This window comes from Phyllobates terribilis, unplaced genomic scaffold (genome assembly GCF_046119375.1).
Source record: "Phyllobates terribilis strain yellow unplaced genomic scaffold, ASM4611937v1 Scaffold_8__6_contigs__length_399053987, whole genome shotgun sequence".
Classification (NCBI taxonomy): domain Eukaryota; kingdom Metazoa; phylum Chordata; class Amphibia; order Anura; family Dendrobatidae; genus Phyllobates; species Phyllobates terribilis.
The window spans coordinates 357,386,435-357,410,471 of NW_027362768.1; positions in this window are offsets into that span (position 1 = coordinate 357,386,435).

Consider the following 24,037-nt stretch of genomic DNA (forward strand, 5'->3'; position numbering starts at 1 on the left):
GGCTGGGATTCTCAGCATGGTAAGGCCCAAGTGTTCTTGGCCCCCCACGCTGAAAATCGCAGCCCGCAGCCACCCTTGAAAATTTCCAGGCGCTTTAGCTGGCTCTTCTAGCGGCCCTGATGGTGAGTACCCTGGGTAATAATAGGGTTAGTACCAGGCCAGCTTTGTATTATCAGCTGATACTAAGCCCGATATTCATGTTGTCACGCCAAATTAGATATGGCCACCATGAATTTCTAGTAAACAGAAAAAAAACACAGAAATTTTTTTATTATTAAAAATAAAACACAAAACACATTTAGGCTACTTTCATACGCGGCGCAAAAAATCGCTACTACATGCCGACGTTGCGCTTTTCTCAGCGCGCTTTTCCCAAAGCCATGTTAACATGTAGCCTATAGGGAAATCGTGCCGAAAAAAACGCCAAGAATTGGCATGTCAATTCTTTTTGCACGGCCGCTTTTGCAGTGAAAGCGCCCGCGCAAAAATACGTGGCAAAACGCGGCGTCTGAACGCTTTTCAGTAAAAGCCATAGCTTTTGCTGGAAGCCGTTTCCAGCTTTCTTTGGCACTGCTTTTACGCGAGCGCTCTACAGCGCCGCATAAAAGCAGGAATATGCGGCTATTACTCCGCGTGGGAACGTAGCCTAAGGGACTCTATCTTTAATATAAAAAAAAATCCTCGCTCTGACGTAATCCATGGGTCTTCTGTCTTCAGCTCTGCCACATCTTTGCCATCAGACAAATATGTCTGCTGACAGATGAGCAGGCACAGAATGACACTGGAGCACTGTTACTGTGTAGTGCGGCACTATGTTGCTTTTTTGTCATTTCATGCAGTGTAGAAATCTTGGGAAAAGTGTGGATTGTGCTCTGGAAGTGATCAGTTATAGCTAACTATGTTATTTTCTGCATAGATAAGTCCTGCATAGAAGATGTGATATATCGGTCAGCAGATAAAGAACTTCACCTAGAGACATCACTGGTGAGTATGTGTATTACCTATACACACACACTGACACTATATACAGAGCTTCTGTGTATAATGTCACTGGTGATGACTGTATAACCTGTACACTATATACAGAGCTCTGGTGTATAATGTCACTGGTGATCACTGTATAACCTGTACACTGACCCAATATACTGAGTTTTTTACATTTTTATTATTTTAGCATTATTTGTCACTATGTGGTAGCATTATGTGCTTTGGTCATGACTAGTGTTGAGCGATACCTTCCGATATTGGGAAATATCGGATCGGATTGGATCGGACCGATACCGAAAAAGTATCGGATATCGCCGATTCCGATACCGGAAACCAATGCAAGTCAATGGGACATAAATATCGGAATTAAAATAAACCCTTTCTTTCCTTGTAGGTTAATTCTACATGAAGGAAAACAACTAAGAATAATGTAGAATGTATTGGGGGAGGTGGGGGAGACAATAAAGGCATAGAGGTTTAGCCCAGTCAAATGGAATAGCAGGAATTACTATTTTTTTAAGATGTTCTGAGTTACGGAAATATTAACTATGTTAAGTATTTTTATATTTTGTCAGATATTTATGTTTCACTACTTCCATGCTCTTCACCTTCTTTTTTACTTCTCCCACACTTTCTCCTTCATCATCCTCAGCATCTTTTTCATCCACTTCTTCTTCACCTTCTTCTTCTTCACCTTCTTCGTATTATTCTTTTTTTTACATTCTTCATATTCTACTTCTTCATCTTCTTCATATTCTTCTTCTTCATCATATTCTTATTTGTGACAGGCATTCCTGTAGTTGTTATCTATAAAAGGTTGGACATTACACCTTTCGTTCTGCCCGTCACAAAAGATTCACAACAGGATTTGTCCGCGTTCAGTTTGGCCTGCAGCAGCAGGTCTTTTCCAGGGGCACCACGAGGAGGAACGGACTCACCCCCATACACTGCTTAGTCATATTCTGCTTATAATTTAGATATTATCTTTTGCTCTGAATTTTAATCTTATGCTTAATGTTCTGCAGCTTCTTGTATTTCTGCTTCTTGGTTTTCTGTCTCTTGTTCTTCTGTATCTTGGTACTTGTCTTCTCTTCTTTGTCCTCTTGGTCAACTTCTTCAGGGTCATCTTCTTGGTCTTCTTCAGGGTGGTCTTCAGGGTGGTCGTCTTCCGGGTCCTCGTCTTCGGGGTCCTCGTCTTCTTCGGGTTGGTCTTCTGGGTCCTCGTCTTCGGGGTCCTCGTCTTCTTCGGGGTGGTCTTCAGGGTCCTCGTCTTCTTCGGGGTGGTCTTCAGGGTCCTCGTCTTCTTCGGGGTGGTCTTCAGGGTCCTCGTCTTCTTCGGGGTGGTCTTCAGGGTCCTCGTCTTCAGGGTCGTCGTCTTCGGGGTCCTCGTCTTCTTCGGGTTGGTCTTCAGGGTCCTCGTCTTCAGGGTCCTCGTCAGGGAGATCCAGAGTGATTACCAAGAACCATTTCAAAAAGCTTGAACTTGGAAATGTAGCAGAAAGTACAAGAAGGCTGAGGAACTACCGAGGACCAGCTGACGGTACTGGAACCCGGATGGGTAGCAGAAGGTACAAGAGCCAATGGAACTACCGAGGACCAGCTGATGTTACTGGAACTCGGTTACTAAGCAGGAGGTACCTGTGCCAGAAAGCACTACCAAGGACCAGCAGACGTTGGTGGAACTTGGATACCGAGAAGGAGGCACCTAATCCAAAGGCACTGCCGAGAACCAGCTGACGGTACTGGAACCCGGATGGGTAGCGGAAGGTACCCATGTAAAAAAAAGTTCAAGGCCGCGAGCTGGCCGCAGTTACCAAAACCCACAGTCCTACAGGGGGTGCTTGTCCTATTGGCACTATGGAACCAGCCTTCATTGCCAGATCCCGCAGCCCACATAGGAGTCACCTAAACTGCAGGCACCATAGAGTCGGCTAACCCGACCGCAACACGACAGGACAACGCATTGGAGGCAAAGTGACGCTGACACTACCCGGAAACAGCTGGCGTGCTGGAACCAGGCTGGGCAGGAGGGAGTACCCGTGCCAAAGACACTGCCGAGAACCAGCTGACGGTACTGGAACCCGGATGGGTAGCAGAAGGTACAAGAGCCAATGGAACTACCGAGGACCAGCTGATGTTACTGGAACTCGGTTACTAAGCAGGAGGTACCTGTGCCAGAAAGCACTACCAAGGACCAGCAGACGTTGGTGGAACTTGGATACCGAGAAGGAGGCACCTAATCCAAAGGCACTGCCGAGAACCAGCTGACGGTACTGGAACCCGGATGGGTAGCGGAAGGTACCCATGTAAAAAAAAGTTCAAGGCCGCGAGCTGGCCGCAGTTACCAAAACCCACAGTCCTACAGGGGGTGCTTGTCCTATTGGCACTATGGAACCAGCCTTCATTGCCAGATCCCGCAGCCCACATAGGAGTCACCTAAACTGCAGGCACCATAGAGTCGGCTAACCCGACCGCAACACGACAGGACAACGCATTGGAGGCAAAGTGACGTTGACACTACCCGGAAACAGCTGGCGTGCTGGAACCAGGCTGGGCAGGAGGGAGTACCCATGCCAAAGACACTGCCGAGAACCAGCTGACGGTACTGGAACCCGGATGGGTAGCAGAAGGTACAAGAGCCAATGGAACTACCGAGGACCAGCTGATGTTACTGGAACTCGGTTACTAAGCAGGAGGTACCTGTGCCAGAAAGCACTACCAAGGACCAGCAGACGTTGGTGGAACTTGGATACCGAGAAGGAGGCACCTAATCCAAAGGCACTGCCGAGAACCAGCTGACGGTACTGGAACCCGGATGGGTAGCGGAAGGTACCCATGTAAAAAAAAGTTCAAGGCCGCGAGCCGGCCGCAGTTACCAAAACCCACAGTCCTACAGGGGGTGCTTGTCCTATTGGCACTATGGAACCAGCCTTCATTGCCAGATCCCGCAGCCCACATAGGAGTCACCTAAACTGCAGGCACCATAGAGTCGGCTAACCCGACCGCAACACGACAGGACAACGCATTGGAGGCAAAGTGACGTTGACACTACCCGGAAACAGCTGGCGTGCTGGAACCAGGCTGGGCAGGAGGGAGTACCCATGCCAAAGACACTGCCGAGAACCAGCTGACGGTACTGGAACCCGGATGGGTAGCAGAAGGTACAAGAGCCAATGGAACTACCGAGGACCAGCTGATGTTACTGGAACTCGGTTACTAAGCAGGAGGTACCTGTGCCAGAAAGCACTACCAAGGACCAGCAGACGTTGGTGGAACTTGGATACCGAGAAGGAGGCACCTAATCCAAAGGCACTGCCGAGAACCAGCTGACGGTACTGGAACCCGGATGGGTAGCGGAAGGTACCCATGTAAAAAAAAGTTCAAGGCCGCGAGCCGGCCGCAGTTACCAAAACCCACAGTCCTACAGGGGGTGCTTGTCCTATTGGCACTATGGAACCAGCCTTCATTGCCAGATCCCGCAGCCCACATAGGAGTCACCTAAACTGCAGGCACCATAGAGTCGGCTAACCCGACCGCAACACGACAGGACAACGCATTGGAGGCAAAGTGACGTTGACACTACCCGGAAACAGCTGGCGTGCTGGAACCAGGCTGGGCAGGAGGGAGTACCCGTGCCAAAGTCACTGCCGAGAACCAGCTGACGGTACTGGAACCCGGATGGGTAGCAGAAGGTACAAGAGCCAATGGAACTGCCGAGAACCAGCTGGCGGTGCTGGAGCCCAGGGTAAATACTAAAAACAGAGGAGCCAGAGGTGTATTTGGAGGAGGTTTTAAATCCGTAGTACAGTGGATGTGGACAAAGCAGGAGAATTTGCCGGACACACAGCTGGGGATCAGCTGACGTTACTGAACCCCAATAACACTGGAGCAAGCGTTGACTGTGCAGACGGCACTTCTGAGCAGCAACTAGCGGTATTGGAGCCCAGGGTAAATACTAAAAACGGAGGAGCCAGAGGTGTATTTGGAGGAGGTTTTAAATCCGTAGTACAGTGGATGTGGACAAAGCAGGAGAATTTGCCGGACACACAGCTGGGGATCAGCTGACGTTACTGAACCCCAATAACACTGGAGCAAGCGTTGACTGTGCAGACGGCACTTCTGAGCAGCAACTAGCGGTATTGGAGCCCAGGGTAAATACTAAAAACGGAGGAGCCAGAGGTGTATTTGGAGGAGGTTTTAAATCCGTAGTACAGTGGATGTGGACAAAGCAGGAGAATTTGCCGGACACACAGCTGGGGATCAGCTGACGTTACTGAACCCCAATAACACTGCAGCAAGTGTTGACTGTGCAGACGGCACTTCCGAGCGCCAACTGGCGGTGTTGGAGCCCAGGGATAAGAATGAAAACAGAGAGGAGTCAGAGGTGTAATTGGAGCAAGTTTTAAATATGTAGCACAGTGAATATGGACAGAGCAGGAGAAATTGCCGTGAACACAGCAGGGGAACAGCTGACGTTACTGAACCCCAGTAACACCGCAGCAAGTGTTGACTGTGCAGACGGCACTTCTGAGCGCCAACTGGCGGTGTTGGAGCCCAGGGATAAGAATGAAAACAGAGGAGCCAGAGGTGTAATTGGAGCAACTTTAAAATGTGTAGTACAGTGGATGTGGACAAAGCAGGAGAAATTGCCGTCCGCACAGCAGGGGAACAGCTGACGTTACCGAACCCCAATAACACGGCAGCAAGTGTTGACTGTGCAGACAGCACTTCCGAGCGCCAACTGGCGGTGCTGGAGCCCAGGGATAAGAATGAAAACAGAGGAGCCAGAGGTGTAATTGGAGCAACTTTAAAATGTGTAGTACAGTGGATGTGGACAAAGCAGGAGAAATTGCCGTCCGCACAGCAGGGGAACAGCTGACGTTACCGAACCCCAATAACACGGCAGCAAGTGTTGACTGTGCAGACAGCACTTCCGAGCGCCAACTGGCGGTGTTGGAGCCAGGGATAAGAATGAAAACAGAGAGGAGCCAGAGGTGTAATTGGAGCAAGTTTTAAATAAGTAGCACAGTGAATATGGACAGAGCAGGAGAAATTGCCGTGAACACAGCAGGGGAACAGCTGACGTTACTGAACCCCAATAACACCGCAGCAAGTGTTGACTGTGCAGACGGCACTTCCGAGCGCCAACTGGCGGTATTGGAGCCCAGGGATAAGAATGAAAACAGAGAGGAGCCAGAGGTGTAATTGGAGCAAGTTTTAAATAAGTAGCACAGTGAATATGGACAGAGCAGGAGAAATTGCCGTGAACACAGCAGGGGAACAGCTGACGTTACTGAACCCCAATAACACCGCAGCAAGTGTTGACTGTGCAGACGGCACTTCCGAGCGCCAACTGGCGGTGTTGGAGCTCAGGGATTACAGTTCAGGTGGTAGAAACATGAACAGAACAGGAGACCTGGATACTGTTGCCAACCAATTATTTATTCTGGAAGAGGACTGGCAAATTCATGAGAGATCCAGGCCTTGTTCATTTTGAGAAAAGTAAGCCGGTCAACGTTATCGGAGGATAGTCGCATGCGACGGTCTGTTAGTACACCTCCTGCGGCACTAAAGACGCGTTCCGATAATACACTAGCAGCAGGGCAAGCTAGCACCTCCAATGCATACTGACTAAGCTCTGGCCATGTATCCAGCTTACAGACCCAAAACTTGAAGGGAGAAGAGCCGTCTGGGAGTACACTAAGAGGGCAAGACATGTAGTCTGTCACCATCTGACGGAAACGTTGCCTCCTGCTGACTGGAGCCGTCTGTGATGGTGTAGACATTTGTGGTGGCGGGGACACAAAACTTTGCCACATTTCGGCCATAGTGGTCTTGCCTTGTGCTGAGGCGCTGCTTCTGCTCCCTCTTTGTGCAGAGCTTCCTCCACTGCCTCGACGCACTGAGCTGCTTTGTAAAGCACTAGCAGCACTGCTCTCGGTTGGAATGGAGAACATGATGGAATGCACCAGTGCGTCTTGGTACTCCCGCATTTTACGCTCCCGGTTCAACGGTGTTATGAGGCTTTGTAAGTTGTCCCGGTAGCGAGGATCTAAGAGGGTGGACACCCAATAATCAGCCGTGTTGAGAATGTGGGCGATGCGGCGGTCGTTTCTCAGGCACTGCAGCATGAAATCAACCATGTGCTGCAGACTGCCAACTGGCCAAGAAACGCTGTCCCCTGCTTGAGGCGTGATCTCTGCCTGCTCTGCATCACCCCACCCTCGCTCTAGATACTGACTACTAGAGCATTGTGTACCTCCCTCCTCTGGACAGATGTCTTCCTCATCCATTGACTCCTCCTCATCCTCCTCACAAAGTGTCCCCTGCCTAGGCCTTTGTGAGGAACCACGTTGCGCAGACTGTAGAGAAGCAGATGGCATTTGTGACTCCTCATCCTCCACCTCTTCCAAAACCTCGTCCCTTAGTGCTTGCAGTGTTTTTTCAAGCAGGCAGATAAGGGGGATAGTCATGCTGACTAGTGCATCATCTGCACTCGCCATCCGCGTGGAATAATCGAAGGCACGCAAAACGTGTGCAAATGTCCTTCATAGAGGCCCACTCAGTGGTGGTGAAGTGTGAACGGCGCGCACTGCGACTTGTTTGCGCCTGCTGCAGCTGGTACTCCATTACTGCTGCCTGCTGCTCACACAACCTCTCCAACATATGTAACGTTGAATTCCACCTGGTGGGTAGGTCACATATGATGCGATGTTCCGGAAGACGTAATCGGCGCTGCAGAGCTGCAATGCGTGATCTTGCATTGCTGGAATGCCGCAAGTGAGCGCACTCTATGCGGACCTTGTGAAGCAGTGCATCAAGATCCGGATAGTCCCTCAAAAAACTCTGCACGACCAAGTTGAGCACATGTGCCAGACATGGGATGTGAGTGAGGTTGCCTAGGCCCAGAGCTGCCACCAGATTTCGGCCATTGTCACACACTACCATGCCTGGCTGGAGATTCGCTGGCACAAACCACACGTCGCTCTGCTGCTTGATGGCATTCCAGAGCTCCTGCGCTGTGTGGCTTCGATTCCCCAAAGAAATTAATTTTAATACGGCCTGTTGACGTTTGGCCACGGCTGTGCTCATATCGGTCATCATAACAGGTAACCGTTCACGGGTCGATGTGGAGGTAGACCGTGACGGCTCCTGCAGCGCTGATTCAGAGGAACTGGAGTATGAGGAGGAGTCAATGTGTACAGACTGGATTCCTGCAATCCTTGGAGTTGGCAGAACACGTACAGCGCCACTCTCAAGATCTGTACCCGGCTCCACAACATTTACCCAATGGGCAGTGAGGGAAAGGTATCGTCCCTGTCCATGCTTACTGGTCCACGCATCAGTGGTCAGGTGGACCTTGCTACTGACGGCGTTTTGTAGCGCATGTTTAATTTTTCCCTCCACATGATGTTGCAGGGCAGGGACGGCTTGCCTGCTGAAATAAAAGCGCCTGGGTACGTTGTATTGTGGGACTGCCAATGCCATAAAGTTACGGAATGTGTCAGTCTCCACCAGCCTGAATGATAGCATTTCAAGGGCCAGTAGTTTAGCAATGCCAGCATTCAGAGCCTGTGCTCGGGGGTGGTTTGCCGAGTATGGGCGCCTTTTCTCCCATGCCTGTGCTAACGATGGCTGTAGACTGGCCTGGGAGTGTGAGGATGACTGGGAAAGTGGTGCTGTGGGTGGAATTACACTGTGTCTCTGTACAACAGTGCCAGAGATTCTTCCATGGCGATCCTGTGAGGAAGCCGAACCAGCTGTGTGTGAGCTGGAGGAAGAGGCTACAACACGAGCTGAAGAGGTGGTAGGTGGCGCTGTAGGTTGGCCTAGGTCTTCAGTGTGTTTTTGTAACTCCACCACGTGCTTGGTCCGCACATGTTTCCACATATTTGTGGTATTGAGGTTGCTGACACTTTTCCCTCTTTTCACCTTCTGATTACACAGCTTGCATTTGACAAAGCAAATGTCATCTGCAACTGTGTCAAAAAAGGACCAGGCACTGCAAGTCTTGGGAGCGCCCGCTTTGGATTTTGGAAGAGCCATGCTCCTAATGGGTGCCGAAGTGGAGGCTACAGGCAACCAAGTCTGCCCCCTCCCTCTCCCTCCTTTTTGGGCCGTTCGGGGAATCTCTTCCTCAGAGCTGCTCCCACCACCTTCCTGTCCCTCACGCCATGATGGGTCAAGGACCTCATCATCTACACCACCCTCTTCAAACAACTGCTTCTCCTGGGTAGTCTCGACAGCACAGTACGCACCAGAAAGTGGCACCTGAGTCTCATCATCAGATGCGTACTGAGGTGTGCTGCTGACCATAGGCACTGGCCCACCCGCCTCTTCAGATTCAGAGAGACAAAACGGTTGCGCATCACTGCATACTACCTCTTCTTCAAATTCTAGAATTCTGCTTGGCTGGCCCCCTCTTTCCAAGCCAAGAGATTCAGAGAACAGAAGTAGAGATGGCTCCTGTCCAGAGCTCTCTGACTGCCTGGGCAATTTGGCAGGTGGTGAAGAGACAGATGGGTGCTCTTCAGTGCTCAGGACCTGAGAGGATCTGGAACTAATTGAAGTCGATGCGTTAGCTGCCATCCATCCGACAACGGCTTCAATTTGGTCCTCGCGCAGCAGTGGGGTACGGCTAGCTCCTACAAAGCTGCGCATAAAGGACTGTTCCCTGGTAAAACTGGGGGATGCTGAGTCACTGGTGCCCGCAGCAGGCACAGAATCCCCACGTCCTCTCCCTGCAGGCACAGAATCCTCACGTCCTCTCCCTGCAGAAACTCCACGCCAACGACCACATGCCTTACTCCCTGCCTTCTTCATCTTGGTAGACTGATAAAGATAGGCAGAAAAGTACTAAGGGCTTAGTGTGCTTATTCCTGAACAGCTGCTAACAGGTATAAGAAACACTAATTTTATAAAGTGTGGACTAGATTTTAATATGAGCTAATGTGGCCTACACAACTGTAAAGTGGAGTGTTTGGTGAACTTTATTTAGGTTTTTTTTTGTCACAAAAAGACACTGGATGTGCCTAAAGATGTAATAACGATAGTATCACAAACTTTTTGTAGCTATTACAATGTAGGAAGGTAACCTACAATGCAATAGATGAGGCTGCAAAAAATAGGCTAATACTAATCTGGCTGGGGCTGCAGGGCCCAATGCTGCAGAAAGGATCCTCTATCTACTCCTATATAGTGTGTTTGGAATCAATTTAGCTGAATACGGATGGAACCACCACACTAATAGGAGATATCAGGAAAAATTATGAATTGGCAATAAAGGACAATGTATGAGGCAGTGACACACACTGAGTGCACTACAACCAGACGGGGTTGAAGCACACACTACAGGGTGAGCTGCACTCACACACCAGACCTTGCAGACAGCGGTGAACAGTACAGATGCAGAGCACTGTGCACTAGCGCTGCAAGACCAAAAAAATTTCTCTATCTACTCCTATATAGTGTGTTTGGAACCAATTTAGCTGAATACGGATGGAACCACCACACTAATAGGAGATATCAGGAAAAATTATGAATTGGCAAAAAAGGACAATGTATGAGGCAGTGACACACACTGAGTGCACTACAACCAGACGTGGTTGAAGCACACACTACAGGGTGAGCTGCACTCACACATACAGACCTTGCAGACAGCGGTGAACAGTACAGATGCAGAGCACTGTGCACTAGTGCTGCAAGACGGAAAAAAAATTCTCTATCTACTCCTATATAGTGTGTTTGGAACCAATTTAGCTGAATACAGATGGAACCACCACACTAATAGGAGATATCAGGAAAAATTATGAATTGGCAAAAAAGGACAATGTATGAGGCAGTGACACACACTGAGTGCACTACAACCAGACGTGGCTGAAGCACACACTACAGGGTGAGCTGCACTCACACACACAGACCTTGCAGACAGCGGTGAACAGCACAGGGAACTGTGCACTAGCGCTGCAAGGCACAGTGATTTAGAAAGTAGCTTGGGTAAAGCAGTATAGAGCAAATAGGTAGCTAAAACTGTCCCTCAGAACAACAGCGTCCTATCCCTAACTGAATTCACAGCAGAGTGAGCTCAAAATGGCGGCGGCGGCTTTTATAGTGCATCATGACATCATTTCAGCAGCCAATCACAGCCATGCCATTAGTTAAGATGCCTACATGCCTAACAGGATGTGCCCACACTTCTTAGGATCCTCATTGGCTGAATAAAATGAAAATGGCTCATTGCATTATGGGAACTTCCGATTCCGGTATACGATATTGCAAAAGTATCGGAATTAAGTATCGGAATTCCGATACCGCGAATATCGGCCGATACCCGATATTTCAGTATCGGAATGCTCAACACTAGTCATGACATGACGATATTTGTCCCTTGTATGTGGCATTATTCAGTCACTATGTGGTGGTAATATATGGTCTCATGGTGTGTCAGTATTTATACCTTGTATCTGGTAGCATTTGATCACTATATGGTGGTATTATGTGCTTTGGTCATGGTGTGGGGGTATTTGTGCCTTGTATGTGGCATTATTTGGGCACAATGTGGTGGTAATATGTGATCTGGTCACGGTGTGATGGTATTTCTGCCTTCTATCTGGTAATATTGATCTTGGTAGAGTGGATTGTGGTTGGTCATTTGTTTTACCTGATATCAATAAGGGGAAACCTCTTTATTTCCAATAGATATTAAATACTTGGATGTTTAACTCCTCCCTGCCCTGTGACTATTACACAGCAGCAGAGATGCAGTTACAGAGGTTCACCAGAGAAAGCAAGTTGGCATTTGGTGAGATTTTCACCTCTGAAGTTGACGCGCCCCCTGGGCCGCGTGGGGAACCCGGAACTGGGCCTTTCGTGGGACGCTGGGGGTTGTAGTCACCGTGGCGGTGACCCGGTCCCGTGGCTCAGGGTGGTCAAACCAGTGCCAGTCTATTTGTAAGGTTTTAGGTTAATTGTCCGACTACGCCACCCGTGGATTGCGGTCAGGGTGTACCGCCGCTGCGAGGCAGACCGCTGAGGCTGGTGTTGTATGCACAGCAGAGAATGGGATGACTCCCCACGGGAGGAGTATAGCCTCAGGGCAATGAGTGTGGATGATGGGAGTGATGGTGCACGAGCGTAACAGGAACGACTCAGAGTCTTTGCAGTGCAGTTCAGGGTCTTTACTGATGATAATAAGGCAGACCCTCCCGGGAGTACTGGCTAGCATAAGAGGCCTGGTCAGTCTGTGAGCAAGCAGGAGCTCCCGTGGCCAGGTGGAGTTGTAGGCCTCCCCGTCTGTCTGCACTCTTCCTGGCTACCTTGCTATAAGCGGGTGATAGTAGCCCACGTCCCTGAGTGTACCGTTTAGTGCTCACCCGTATGGCTGGTGACTTGGGGCCTTCTGTTAGTCTCCGCTCCTCGATGGCGGTGCTGGTCCCTTGCTTGTGACTGAGCCTCCGGGCTTCTATGGCCAGAGGACCTGGAATCCCCTGTCAGCTGGGTTCTGCTGTTGGACTTAGAGATCCTTACAGCCTCTGACTCCGGTGTCCGGTACTTAGATTCTTCTGCCAGGGCGAGCTCTGCTCAGCTCCAGCCCCTGGTCTTCAGCTCCTGCTCCTACAGAGCTCCTTGCTGTTACTTTCTCTGTGTCTGCTTGTTCTCCCTAACCCCGCCCCAGACCCAGTTTATAAGGGCAGATTCCTCCCCTCCCAGGACTGGGCCGGAGGTGTTGCATGTTTAAGGGCTCCTGACCAGGAAACCTCCCACTTGCTCTCAGACGTAATATTTCTATTACTGTGGTAACCAGACCCCTGGGGTGCCACATATTTATACGACAAAACCAGGAGTGGGTGAGAAATGCATAAAACATTACCTCTGATTGCTCCACTCCTGGTTTTGTCTTATAAATACAGAGGTAAAAATGTCACCAAATACTCAAAGTGCCACAATCTTCTGACAGTGCGGATTCCACCAATAAATAAGTGATCACCTTCCCAACCTGTGTATCGCTGATAACTTGTTTTCACCAATAATAACCCTTTAATGCAAACTACAGTAATTGTACATCGCAGTTCTTGTGAGCGCACAGTGATGTGCAGGAGCCGACAATATAATGGGTATAACGGCTAACAGGTATTTGCAAATAGCTGAAAGGTGGGTGGGCCCCTGGAGTCAATGTCCCTGGTGGGCCCCAGACACCCCAGTCCGGCGCTGTATGTACAGTAGTATTCAAAATAATAGCAGTCCAATATGACTAACCAGATTGATCACTGTTTTTGGTATAAATTATATTAAACATTAACAGCAAAATTCAAGGGGCGGCAATATGTGTGGGTTGCCCCTCCTGCCAAGTCCACAATTCGAAAATCATACAGTTAGGTCCATATATATTTGGACAGAGACAATATTTTTCTAATTTTGGTTCTAGATATTACCACAATGAATTTTAAACAAAACAATTCAGATGCAGTTGAAGTTCAGACTTTCAGCTTTCATTTGAGGGTATCCACATTAAAATTGGATGAAGGGTTTAGGAGTTTCAGCTCCTCAACATGTGCCACCCTGTTTTTAAAGGGACCAAAAGTAATTGGACAGATTAAATAATTGTAAATAAAATGTTCATTTCTAGTACTTGGTTGAAAACCCTTTGTTGGCAATGACTGCCTGAAGTCTTGAACTCATGGACATCACCAGACGCTGTGTTTCCTCCTTTTTGATGCCTGGCCTTCACTGCGGTGGTTTTCAGTTGCTGTTTGTTTGTGGGCCTTTCTGTCTGAAGTTTAGTCTTTAACAAGTGAAATGCATGCTTAATTGGGTTGAGATCAGGTGACTGACTTGGCCATTCAAGAATATTCCACTTCTTTGCTTTAATAAACTCCTGGGTTGCTTTGGCTTTATGTTTTGGGTCATTGTCCATCTGTAGTATGAAACGACGACCAATCAGTTTGGCTGCATTTGGGTGGATCTGAGCACACAGTATGGCTCTGAATACATCACAATTCATTCGTCTGCTTCTGTCCTGTGTCACATCATCAATAAACACTAGTGACCCAGTGCCACTGGCAGCCATGCACGTATGCACGTCACTTCCGGTGCACTGGAGCGCAGAATACGTTTGAGGGTCAGTCAAGATTATAGGGACTGAAAGGGATAATCAACCCCTTGGACTCCATGATTTGGGCCTTTATGGATGAGGACCTGTTGGAGGAATTTGGAGACCAGCGAATTTGGTGAGATCTTTCCTTATATCCATTAGCCCTACTGTATACAATTTCTGGACTTTATTGTCTGGTTTTGTTGTAACATGTTATATATTCATATAGGTATTCATTGATGCCTTGTTGCCACCTTTTTGACTATTGTCAGAGTATGATCCTAAACAAACACATGGACATATTTTCTAGTTTTTAACATATTTGTTATGTGTATTGTCAATTTTGTATTGAGGATTGCCAAATCTTTTATTCTTAATAGTAAAAGTTAAGTTTTAAATCCACTATAGTTGCTATATATGATTTATAAATTATATTACCACATGTCAAACAATTTACCAGTTGGTGCAGTAGATTCTAAGAAAACCAACAGACTCCGCATTCATGATCTGCATGAGTCTGTGTATTTGAATAATTAATTGTTAGGGGGTGTGTTCAAAATAATAGCAGTGTGGAGTTCAATAGTGAGGTCAATCATTCTGTGAAGATACAGGTATGAATCAGGTGGCCCTTATTTAAGGATGAAGCCAGCACATGTTGTACATGCATTTCTCCTTGAAAGCCTGAGAAATATGGGTCATTCGAGACATTGTTCAGAAGAACAGCGTACTTTGATTAAAAAGTTGTTTGGAAAGGGTAAAACTTATATAGAAGTGCAGACTATGATAGGCTGTTCAGCTAAAATGATCTCCAATGCTTTAAAATGGAAAGCAAAACCAGAGAGACGTGGAAAAAAAACAGAAGACTACCATTCGAGTGGATCGAAGAATATCCAGAATGGAAAAGGTTCAGCCAATGATCAGCTCCAGGATGATCAAAGAGCGTCTGAAGTTACCTGTGAGTACTGTGACAGTTAGAAGATGCCTGTGTGAAGCTAATCTCTTAGCAAGAAGTCCCCGCAAAGTCCCACTGTTAAAAAAAGACATGTACTGAAGCGGATACAATTTGTCAAAGAACACATCAACTAGCCTAAAGAGAAGTGGAGAAACATTTTGTGGACTGATGAAAGTAAAATTGTTCTTTTTGGGTCCAAGGGGCACAGACAGTTCGTCAGACGACCCCTAAACTCTGCATTCAAGCCACAGTACTCTCTGAAGACAGTGAAGCATGGTGGAGCAAGCATCATGATATGGGCACGTTTCTCTTACTATGGTGCCGGACCTATTTACCGCATACCAGGGATTATGGACCAGTTTGCATATATTAAAATAATTGAAGAGGTCATGTTGCCTTACGCTGAAGAGGATATGCCCTTGAAATGGGTGTTTCAACAAGACAACGACCCTAAACACACCAGTAAACGATCAAAATCTTGGTTCCAGTCCAACAAAATAGAGGTTATGGAGTGACCAGTCCAATCCCCGGTGTTACGGATCCGGGTAGTGGAACCTCTGTGCTGCGGTGCAAGGGGGGACCAGAGAGGCGTAACTAGGTATCAACTCAGACCGACCAAGGTCGTACGGCGGTTCAATCGACTCCGTGACCAGGGAAGGACCGAGCAGAGGGACCAGGTGCTACTCTGGGTACCAACCTTGTATGAGAGCAGGTGACTCCCACGGGTCAGAAGGCAGGGACCGACCGATACAGCAGATGAGCACGGCAGGCAGGCTGACGGGTGATCCGGGCAGACGGACAGGCAGGCGCGACAGGTAACAAGCAGGAGCCTCCAGGTAGGCTGACAGGTAGGCACGGCAGGTAACAAGCAGGAGCCTCCAGGTAGGCTGACAGGTGGGCACTGGCATGCACGGCTGGCATGCAGACAGGTAGGCACGGCAGGTAACAGGCAGATGCTTCCAGGCAAGCAGGCGGGTTGAGCCCATAGACAAACTGGCGGACTGGACCGTAGGCAGACTGTCGGGCTGGAGAGTAGACAAGCTGGCGGACAGGACTGGTAGTCAGGCTGGCGGACAGGACTGGTAGTCAAGCTGGCGGACAGGACTGGTAGTCAAGCTGGCGGACAGGACTGGTAGTCAAGCTGGCGGACAGGACTGGTAGTCAGGCTGGCGGGCAGGCAGGACTTGTAGTCAGGCTAGCAGCGGGACCTGAGGGCTGAAGCAGAGTTTAACATACAAAGCTACAACCTTGCAAGGGCACCTCCATATTGGAGGAGGTGCCTTTTATAGGGGAAGTCCTCCGGCCATTGGCCGGGGACTTTTTAGGACGGCGCGCGCGGCCCCTTTAAGAGGTAGGGAGCGTGTGAGCACCCTAAGTACAGAGCCGGGGAAGCTGTGTGCACCAGCAGCAGCTGCAGGGAGGCCAGAAGACGCCGGAGCAGGACCGCGGCGGTAAGGGGGACGGAGTCTCTGCCGGGCAGGAGGCAGAGACGCCGATGCTACACCCCTATCTTAATCCGATAGAACACTTGTGGGGTGACATCAAAAATGCTGTTTCTGAGGCAAAGCCAACAGATGCCAAAAAATTGTGGGGTGTAGTCAAAGCATGAAACTACTTGCATTTTGCACTTAGTGCATAGCCTTTATGAGTCTAGAAGTACTACTATATGTCAAATTGACCAGAATGTGTATGAGACCCTCCTTTATTCTAATACAGGATGTATCAGAATCCCTAATTTTTGGCAGTTCTTTCTTCCTTCATAAATTACACTGAAATTACCTATTTGTTAATAAAAAATAAAATTTTGGTTTAAGTCATTATACAGGAAAAAAATGATTCTTAAAGAAGTTGTCCAGTACTTTAGATTACCCCCCCCCAATGTATCCCCACGGGGCCCCTAAGGATTTTTGTAATTAGCTGACGTTGCAGCCAAGGATAGCGCCGCTCACAGGCATCACGTGACCCCGCGCTGACGTCACGACAAGTGAGGCGTGACAGCTGGATTGTGGGCGCGATCACCCCCCGCGTCACACCCAGCATTCACCGCGTGCGTTCCCAATGAATGGGGAGAGGGAGAGCGCGAGGTGGATGCCGGGTGTGATGCAGGGGGTAACCCCACCTACAGCCTGGCATTCACCGTGGAATGTGGAAGAGAGAGACCCCCGGCTGCTGCCAGCACTTGTCGTGACATCAGCGGATATCAGAGCCGGCTGCAGCCGGGGGTCACGTGATGCCTGTGAGCGGCCAGTGATAGCGCCACTCACAGGCATTATCTGCAACGTAAGGTAATTACAAAAATCCTTAGGGGCCCAGGGGGGATACATTGTGGGGGTAATCTAAAGTACTGGGCAACCCTTTTAACATTTTTGTTCCTGTAAAATGCAATTTCTCATTGATTGGGAATGTTTTATTGTCAGTCCTTAAAGTGGAGAAAAAGTGTCACACCATTGTTCTCAGCAGCGATCTGGGAGTCAGAGATGCCTCCAGGGGTCTTCCCCATGCTGTTCTCCTTCCATTCAGCACTTTTTCCATCCATTTGAACATTTTCACTGCCACCCAGACCTCCTTGTAGGGTCTTCCAGAAAAATGCTCGGATTTCTCATTGACTTCCATTATACTTGTTACTTGAAATGAGCACACGAGCATTAGGAATTGTTCGGTTCGAGTAACAAGCATCTGAGCAGTTTAGTGCTCACTCATCTATAGTCTTAATATGTGCTGTTATCTACCACTATATGGTCACCAAATAGTGGTAATATCGGTTAGTGACCCACTCGGATGTTTCGCCTCGTCAGTGCTTGAAGTCTTAGCTACGATTTTGGTGGATTGTGACTGCTGGGACCCCCAGGATGCACAGCACAGAATCCAACTTGTTCTTGTGCCTGAATCTGAAATAGAGCGCTACTAAGGTCGCTACTAAGGTAAAAGTGTCTGAGCTCTTGTAAAATCAGTGGATCAGGGCATGTTTCCACCTAGCTTGATTTCCACTTTTTGTGCACACAATGTCTATTTCAGGTGGTTTCCTCCTGGTTCCCTTATGAAAAGTACTCAATAAAAATTAAATTGAACATACACTGCAATGTAAAAACAACTTGCTGTGCAAACTGTATGTTTCAGTCTTGTCTAATCTTCTGTTTGGTGTCCAAACCGTTGGACAGATATAACATGTATAGCATTGATATGCCATAAATGTCAGTAATATTCAATTAAATTCAAAAGGACATTAATCAATTTTAATTTTTTTTTTTTAATTAAGAATTACATGGAAGGTTGAAAAGATGTTCTTGGAGGCCTTTGACTTTTGCAGATATTTCTAGCTGGTCAGACGGCCGCAGGTACAGTAGATGGTACAACTCTTTCCATGCAGGTACAGCATTGATGGTGGATGTGCTGTACTTTCTTCAGGGCACTAGATGTGAGGGTTTTCTGCCCTTGAGATGTTTCTGGTGCCCTGGTGACAGTGGGCAAAAATGCAGCTTTGTCTGATAGTGCGAGCAGCCCTGGATAATCCACGCCGGCAGGATGATATCATCCGGCGGAAGATAGAACCTATAAAAAAGATGTAAATCCGAAGTAAGTAATGGGACTCCATATTAGAGGACACTACTGTGGTGTCTGTGTGGGAGGCCGGTAGAGGAATCTTCTCCATACAGAGGTGCGGGATCATTGTCAGTCATCATACATGTGACAATCCCACCACTGACAGATGACATCTGCTCCACATGACTTATCTCACTGACATCATACAACATGGAGATTATCGTCACACTTACCTCGCCTACTACTTTCCCCCTCTTCCACTTTATCTGTTCTTTGCTGTTTTCTCAGATTTAGTGCAGATTTCTTTCTCTCCTGAACTGGAGGTTCTAATAAAAAGTCAGAAAAAGATGTTGATTATAAACTCCTCAAAGATTAATTTTATATGTTTATAGAGTTACTCAAACTGGTTAATATGCACTTGTAGCTTTTCTGTGTGCGGCCATGTGGTGTCTCCCTTATTAACATGACATTACTTGCAGCAAGCCAAAGTGTTTTTATATAATCCGTCAGATAACACTTAAGCGTAAGTTTAAAGAAGACTCATCACCAGGTCTTAAGTGTCCAGAATTCACTCTTACTTTATTCCCCCTGCTCCCCTGAGGACTCTGTTTTTGGTTTTTATTAAAATCCCCCTTAGGCTATGTGCCCACGATGCAGAAATGCTCCGGATTTTTTCCTGAGCGTTTCTGCATCTTCCTGCCACAAAAAACACATGCGGATTGTACATGCGGATTGTACATGCGGATTGTACATGTGGATTGTACATGCGTATTGTACATGCGGATTGTACATGCGGATTGTACATGCGGATTGTACATGCGGATTGCACATGTGGATTGTACATGCGGATTGTACATGCGGATTGTACATGCGGATTGCACATGTGGATTGTACATGCGGATTGTACATGCGGATTGTACATGTGGATTATACATGCGGATTGTACATGCGGATTGTACATGCGGATTGTACAGGCGGATTGTACAGGCGGATTGTACATGCGGATTGTACATGCGGATTGTACATGCGGATTGTACATGCGTTTTTCCTGCCAGGGACATGCGGATGTGAAGCGTTTTGATCATGCGATTTCGCATGCGGGTTGTCAAGCGCTTTCCAAGCGATTTTAGTATCACTTGGAAAGTGCTTGACAACCTGGTCACACTATATTAATCCATGCAACTGGCATGGATTTATATAGTGTGACCGAAAGAATGGTAAAAAATAAAAAATAAATATACTTGCCTTCTGATGGACCCCGGAGTCCTTGTCTTGGCTTGCCGGCAGCTCGCGGTAGATTTAAGGACCTGCCGACATCATTGGTCGCATGACCCGTCACATGACTAAATGACGTCAGCGCAGGTCCTTTAGTCTACCGCGATCTGCCGGCAAGCCGAGATAAGGAACCGGAGGCCATCAGAAGGTAAGTATAATATTTATTTTTTATTTTATTCTTTTTTTTACAGGTTCTATGGTGGGGGGGGTCCGGAGGAGAGTCTCCTCTTCTCCAGACCCGAGTACCATCCGCACATTGAAACACATGGATTCCGCATGTACAGATGCAGTGATGTGGATTCCATGCGTTCCAATGCAAGTCAATGGCGGTGAAAACGCAGCACTTCTGCAAAATAATTGGTAGTGCTGCGGATTTTTCCGCAATGATAATCTGCAGCGGAAATTTCCGCAGCATGTGCACAGCAGATGCGGATTATCATTGGGGAACATGGCAGACCTTCTACCAAGCGTTTTTTAAGCGTTTCTGCGGCGGAATTGCCGCTGCGGAAACGATTAAAAACGCATAGTGAGCACATCGCCTTACAGTTCCACAGACAGGGGCCTTTTTATTTAGTGGTCATTTTTATGGTCTTTACCACAGTATAATACTGAAGAAGAGGCTGAAGACCCCCCCCCAGATAATCCTGTAAGCACCACCCCCTTGTAAAGAACATAAAAATTAGCACTAAATAAAACTGCCAATAACTCTGGAACCGTATGGTGGATTTTACCAAAACAAAAAATTGAATACTCAGGGGCAGTGGGAATAAAGTAAGTCATTATCTGAGCCTTCATGTGCAGATTCACATTACACTTTTGTATCATAGCCTATAATGGGATGGTCTATAAATCTGTACATACCTGACAATGAGGGCGAGGATGACTCACACTTTTTAGCAGTGACACACTGATTGTCACCATCATCAGTTTTGGAAGGGGGAGATTCTTTCTGCCTGTTTGGTAGAAGAAAGTCAAGTAAATTACAAGTGAAAACAATACAAAAAGGAAGAACACTTGTCTGTAAGGCCATTTGGGACATCATGAAGGGGATACTCTGCTCAGGACCCCATTCTACCAGCAAGAATGGAGTCTAACTAGTAATATTGGCCTATAAAGAGCTGGGAATGAATGGCTGGTTGCAATGATCAACTGATATTGCTGTGTAATCACAAGCCAGATGAGCAGCAATCAGTTATCATGGGGTGGTGGATGCTGGATTTAGATTTGTGTTACTCGTGTCTGAGCATATATCAGAGCTAAATCTCATAATAATAATAATAATAATCTACTCACCAGTCTGGGTGTTTTTTGCTGTTCTCAGGGGTACACTCTGGAGGTGACATAGGTTCTTCAATGGTCACCATCTTGGTACTGGTGGTATATAGCTAAAAAACACAAAGAAATATAAAATATAAATAGATATATTTTTAAACTTTTTTTCTAATTATAGGTTTTATTCATTTTTTTGACCTACATGCTTTAGACATACTTACTTTGGAAAACCTTTGAGAAGATGATTCAAAGTTTTTGATTTCTGGACAGTCATTGTCCTCACTTGTGTCCCCATCATCTGAATTCCTAAATTTATAACGCACAGAGCGATCTGAAAAGTAAAAGTGTTATGAGAAATTATTAGTATAAGAGCCGGTCAGACAGTCACCATGTTATTACTCATTATGATGGGAACTGATTGTCACACATAATGAAAGAAAAGGCACTCAGCAGTTTTCTGCTGATAACGTCTCATTTTACTTACTGCTAAAGTAGCGGGTGTCCTCATCTGATTTTAGATCAGGAACGAACAGAGGCTTCTGACTTAGAAGGTTGTTAAAGTTTAAGGCACGCAGAAATGGATGAATTTTGATCTCGTGTGCCCCTCCTGGAAAAGGAAGACAAGAAAGAAATCGATACAGTTATTGTCAGAGAAACTACTCCGTATCTATACAGTTTATGTTAATCTGAACTGGAGATTTAAAAGAGCCAACATGAAGGAAATGTACTGAACATTAGAGCATGAAGAATGGGGAATGGACACGTTGGTAGAGACCTTCAGTGCTCATCCTCATGGACACCTTCATTTGTCCAGAGGTGTAATAAGTCATTATTAATACTATTATCATATTACCTGTCCCAAGTCTTTGTTCTGGATTTTTTCTGAGTAGCTGAGTGATGATGCCTCGAGCATTTGGTGGAGGAAAGTAATTACATCTCCAAACAATGTCATCTGTGATATAAAAAGAAAATATTACAGGAAATAAAACCTCTTCATTTATTTACATAAAAAAGCATTTTCCTTAAAAAAGCTAGAAGCTAAACCAAGGAACCAATCAAACCAAATAACAGCGACATGACAAGCAGTCAGATTATTTTACTTACCACTGAGGATACTGCGTAATTTCTCCTTTTGGGAAGCCCTATAAAATGGTGTATATCCAAAGAGAAATTCATATAGGATGATGCCTACTGACCACCAGTCAACAGGTCTTCCATAGCCTTTCTTTAGAATAACTTCTGGGGCCATGTAACTAGACGTTCCAGCAGTCTGGAAAACAACAGAAGAATGAGATGATGATCAATACATACGACAAATAACATCAGTGGAAATGTGATGAGAAATGATCAGAGAAGGAGAAAGAGATGAAATATGTAAAGTAGAAGATCCTGTAAGTAAAGCCGACCTCTTTATCACAGAACTCTTTGGTGATGTCCTTAGTTGGAGCCTTATAGATGTTTGATGTTGGTCTCATGAGGCCAAGTTTTGAAACTCCAAAATCGGTCACTTTAATATGTCCTGTTGATGTTATCAGGAGGCTGTAAAAGAAAAGATGGTGTCAGCCCCAAGTAATAACCCATAGACTGTATAACAAACTAACTTTCATCCCCTTTATTATACCTCAAGGGTCACTTACTTTACAGGCTTCAGGTCTCTGTGCACCACACCATAGCTGTGCAGATATTCCACAGCAAGGACTGTTTCTGCAATGTACAGACGGGCCAAGGTGATAGGTAAAGGACCCCTGTGCTGTAGAAGATTGCCACAGTCTCCTCCTACAGGAAAAAGCAAATATGACAGGTGAGGGTCTGTTACAGAGTAAATTACACATGATGAGTGTGAATGTGAAACAAGCGGAGATATTGGGACAGGATGGTATATATAGAGATACACTGTGTAATGTAGAGCGTATACTGCAGAGGAACCCTGTACATAGAGACAGAGCCAGGCCTCATCTACAAGCCTCTAATTTATTTCTCTGTGAAAGTTCTCATCTATAAAAACTGTTCAAATACAGAGAAATCTTCCTTTCCTCCATAGCAGATATTGCCGCCATGCTCAGTGAGGACACACAAGGCATCTTAGTAACATTATAGTAAATGCGGTGTGGACATGTAACCGTCCATGTGGACATGTTCAGGTTATATATAAGGTGCTAGGATTAGGCAGACGTGGGCTGGATATAAATACAATGGATGTGTCCTACCTGGTGCATACTCCATGACCATACACAGATGAAGTTTAGTAGGAAAGGAGCAGAACATGGAGGCCACAAAGGGACAATCAGCGAATGTAGAGATGTCCCTCTCCTGAAAGGCCCATTTAAGGATCTTTGGCTTTTTCAGGTTCTGCTTGTCCATTTTCTTCATAGCACATATCTTGTTTGTGTCTGTATGGCGAACTAGGTGGACGGATCTGAGGAGGAAGAAAATCCATGATTTATTATGAATTCTTACTAACAGTCCATCCATAGACCTGATCAAGTGATCTCCTGTACTAATGGTTAATACTAGATGTGCGGCCATCACTAGAAATCCATAAAATAACACTCCATAAATGATCACCTATGGAAAGTCCTCATCCACGTCACATCCTAACTGACCTGAAGAGAGACAATTAGATTTGGACAGTGATGTGGAACCATAATTTCTCTATGGTAGCATTGCAGGGGCAGGACGTAGAGACATAGGCATCGTCATAAGGAGCCCTGAGAAATGAATATTATAACAAAGTAAAGCTCACCCAAATCCTCCACAGCTGATCAGTTTGATAGGATTAAAGTCGTCCTTACAAGGATTTCTCCCCGGGTTCACTGATCTGATCAAGGCCTAAAAAGGAATAAGAAATGACATTAAGACAACGAAGCTGCAGGAGGATAAAAGCTCCAGATGCAGGAACATCTCCCGTCTATATTATATCC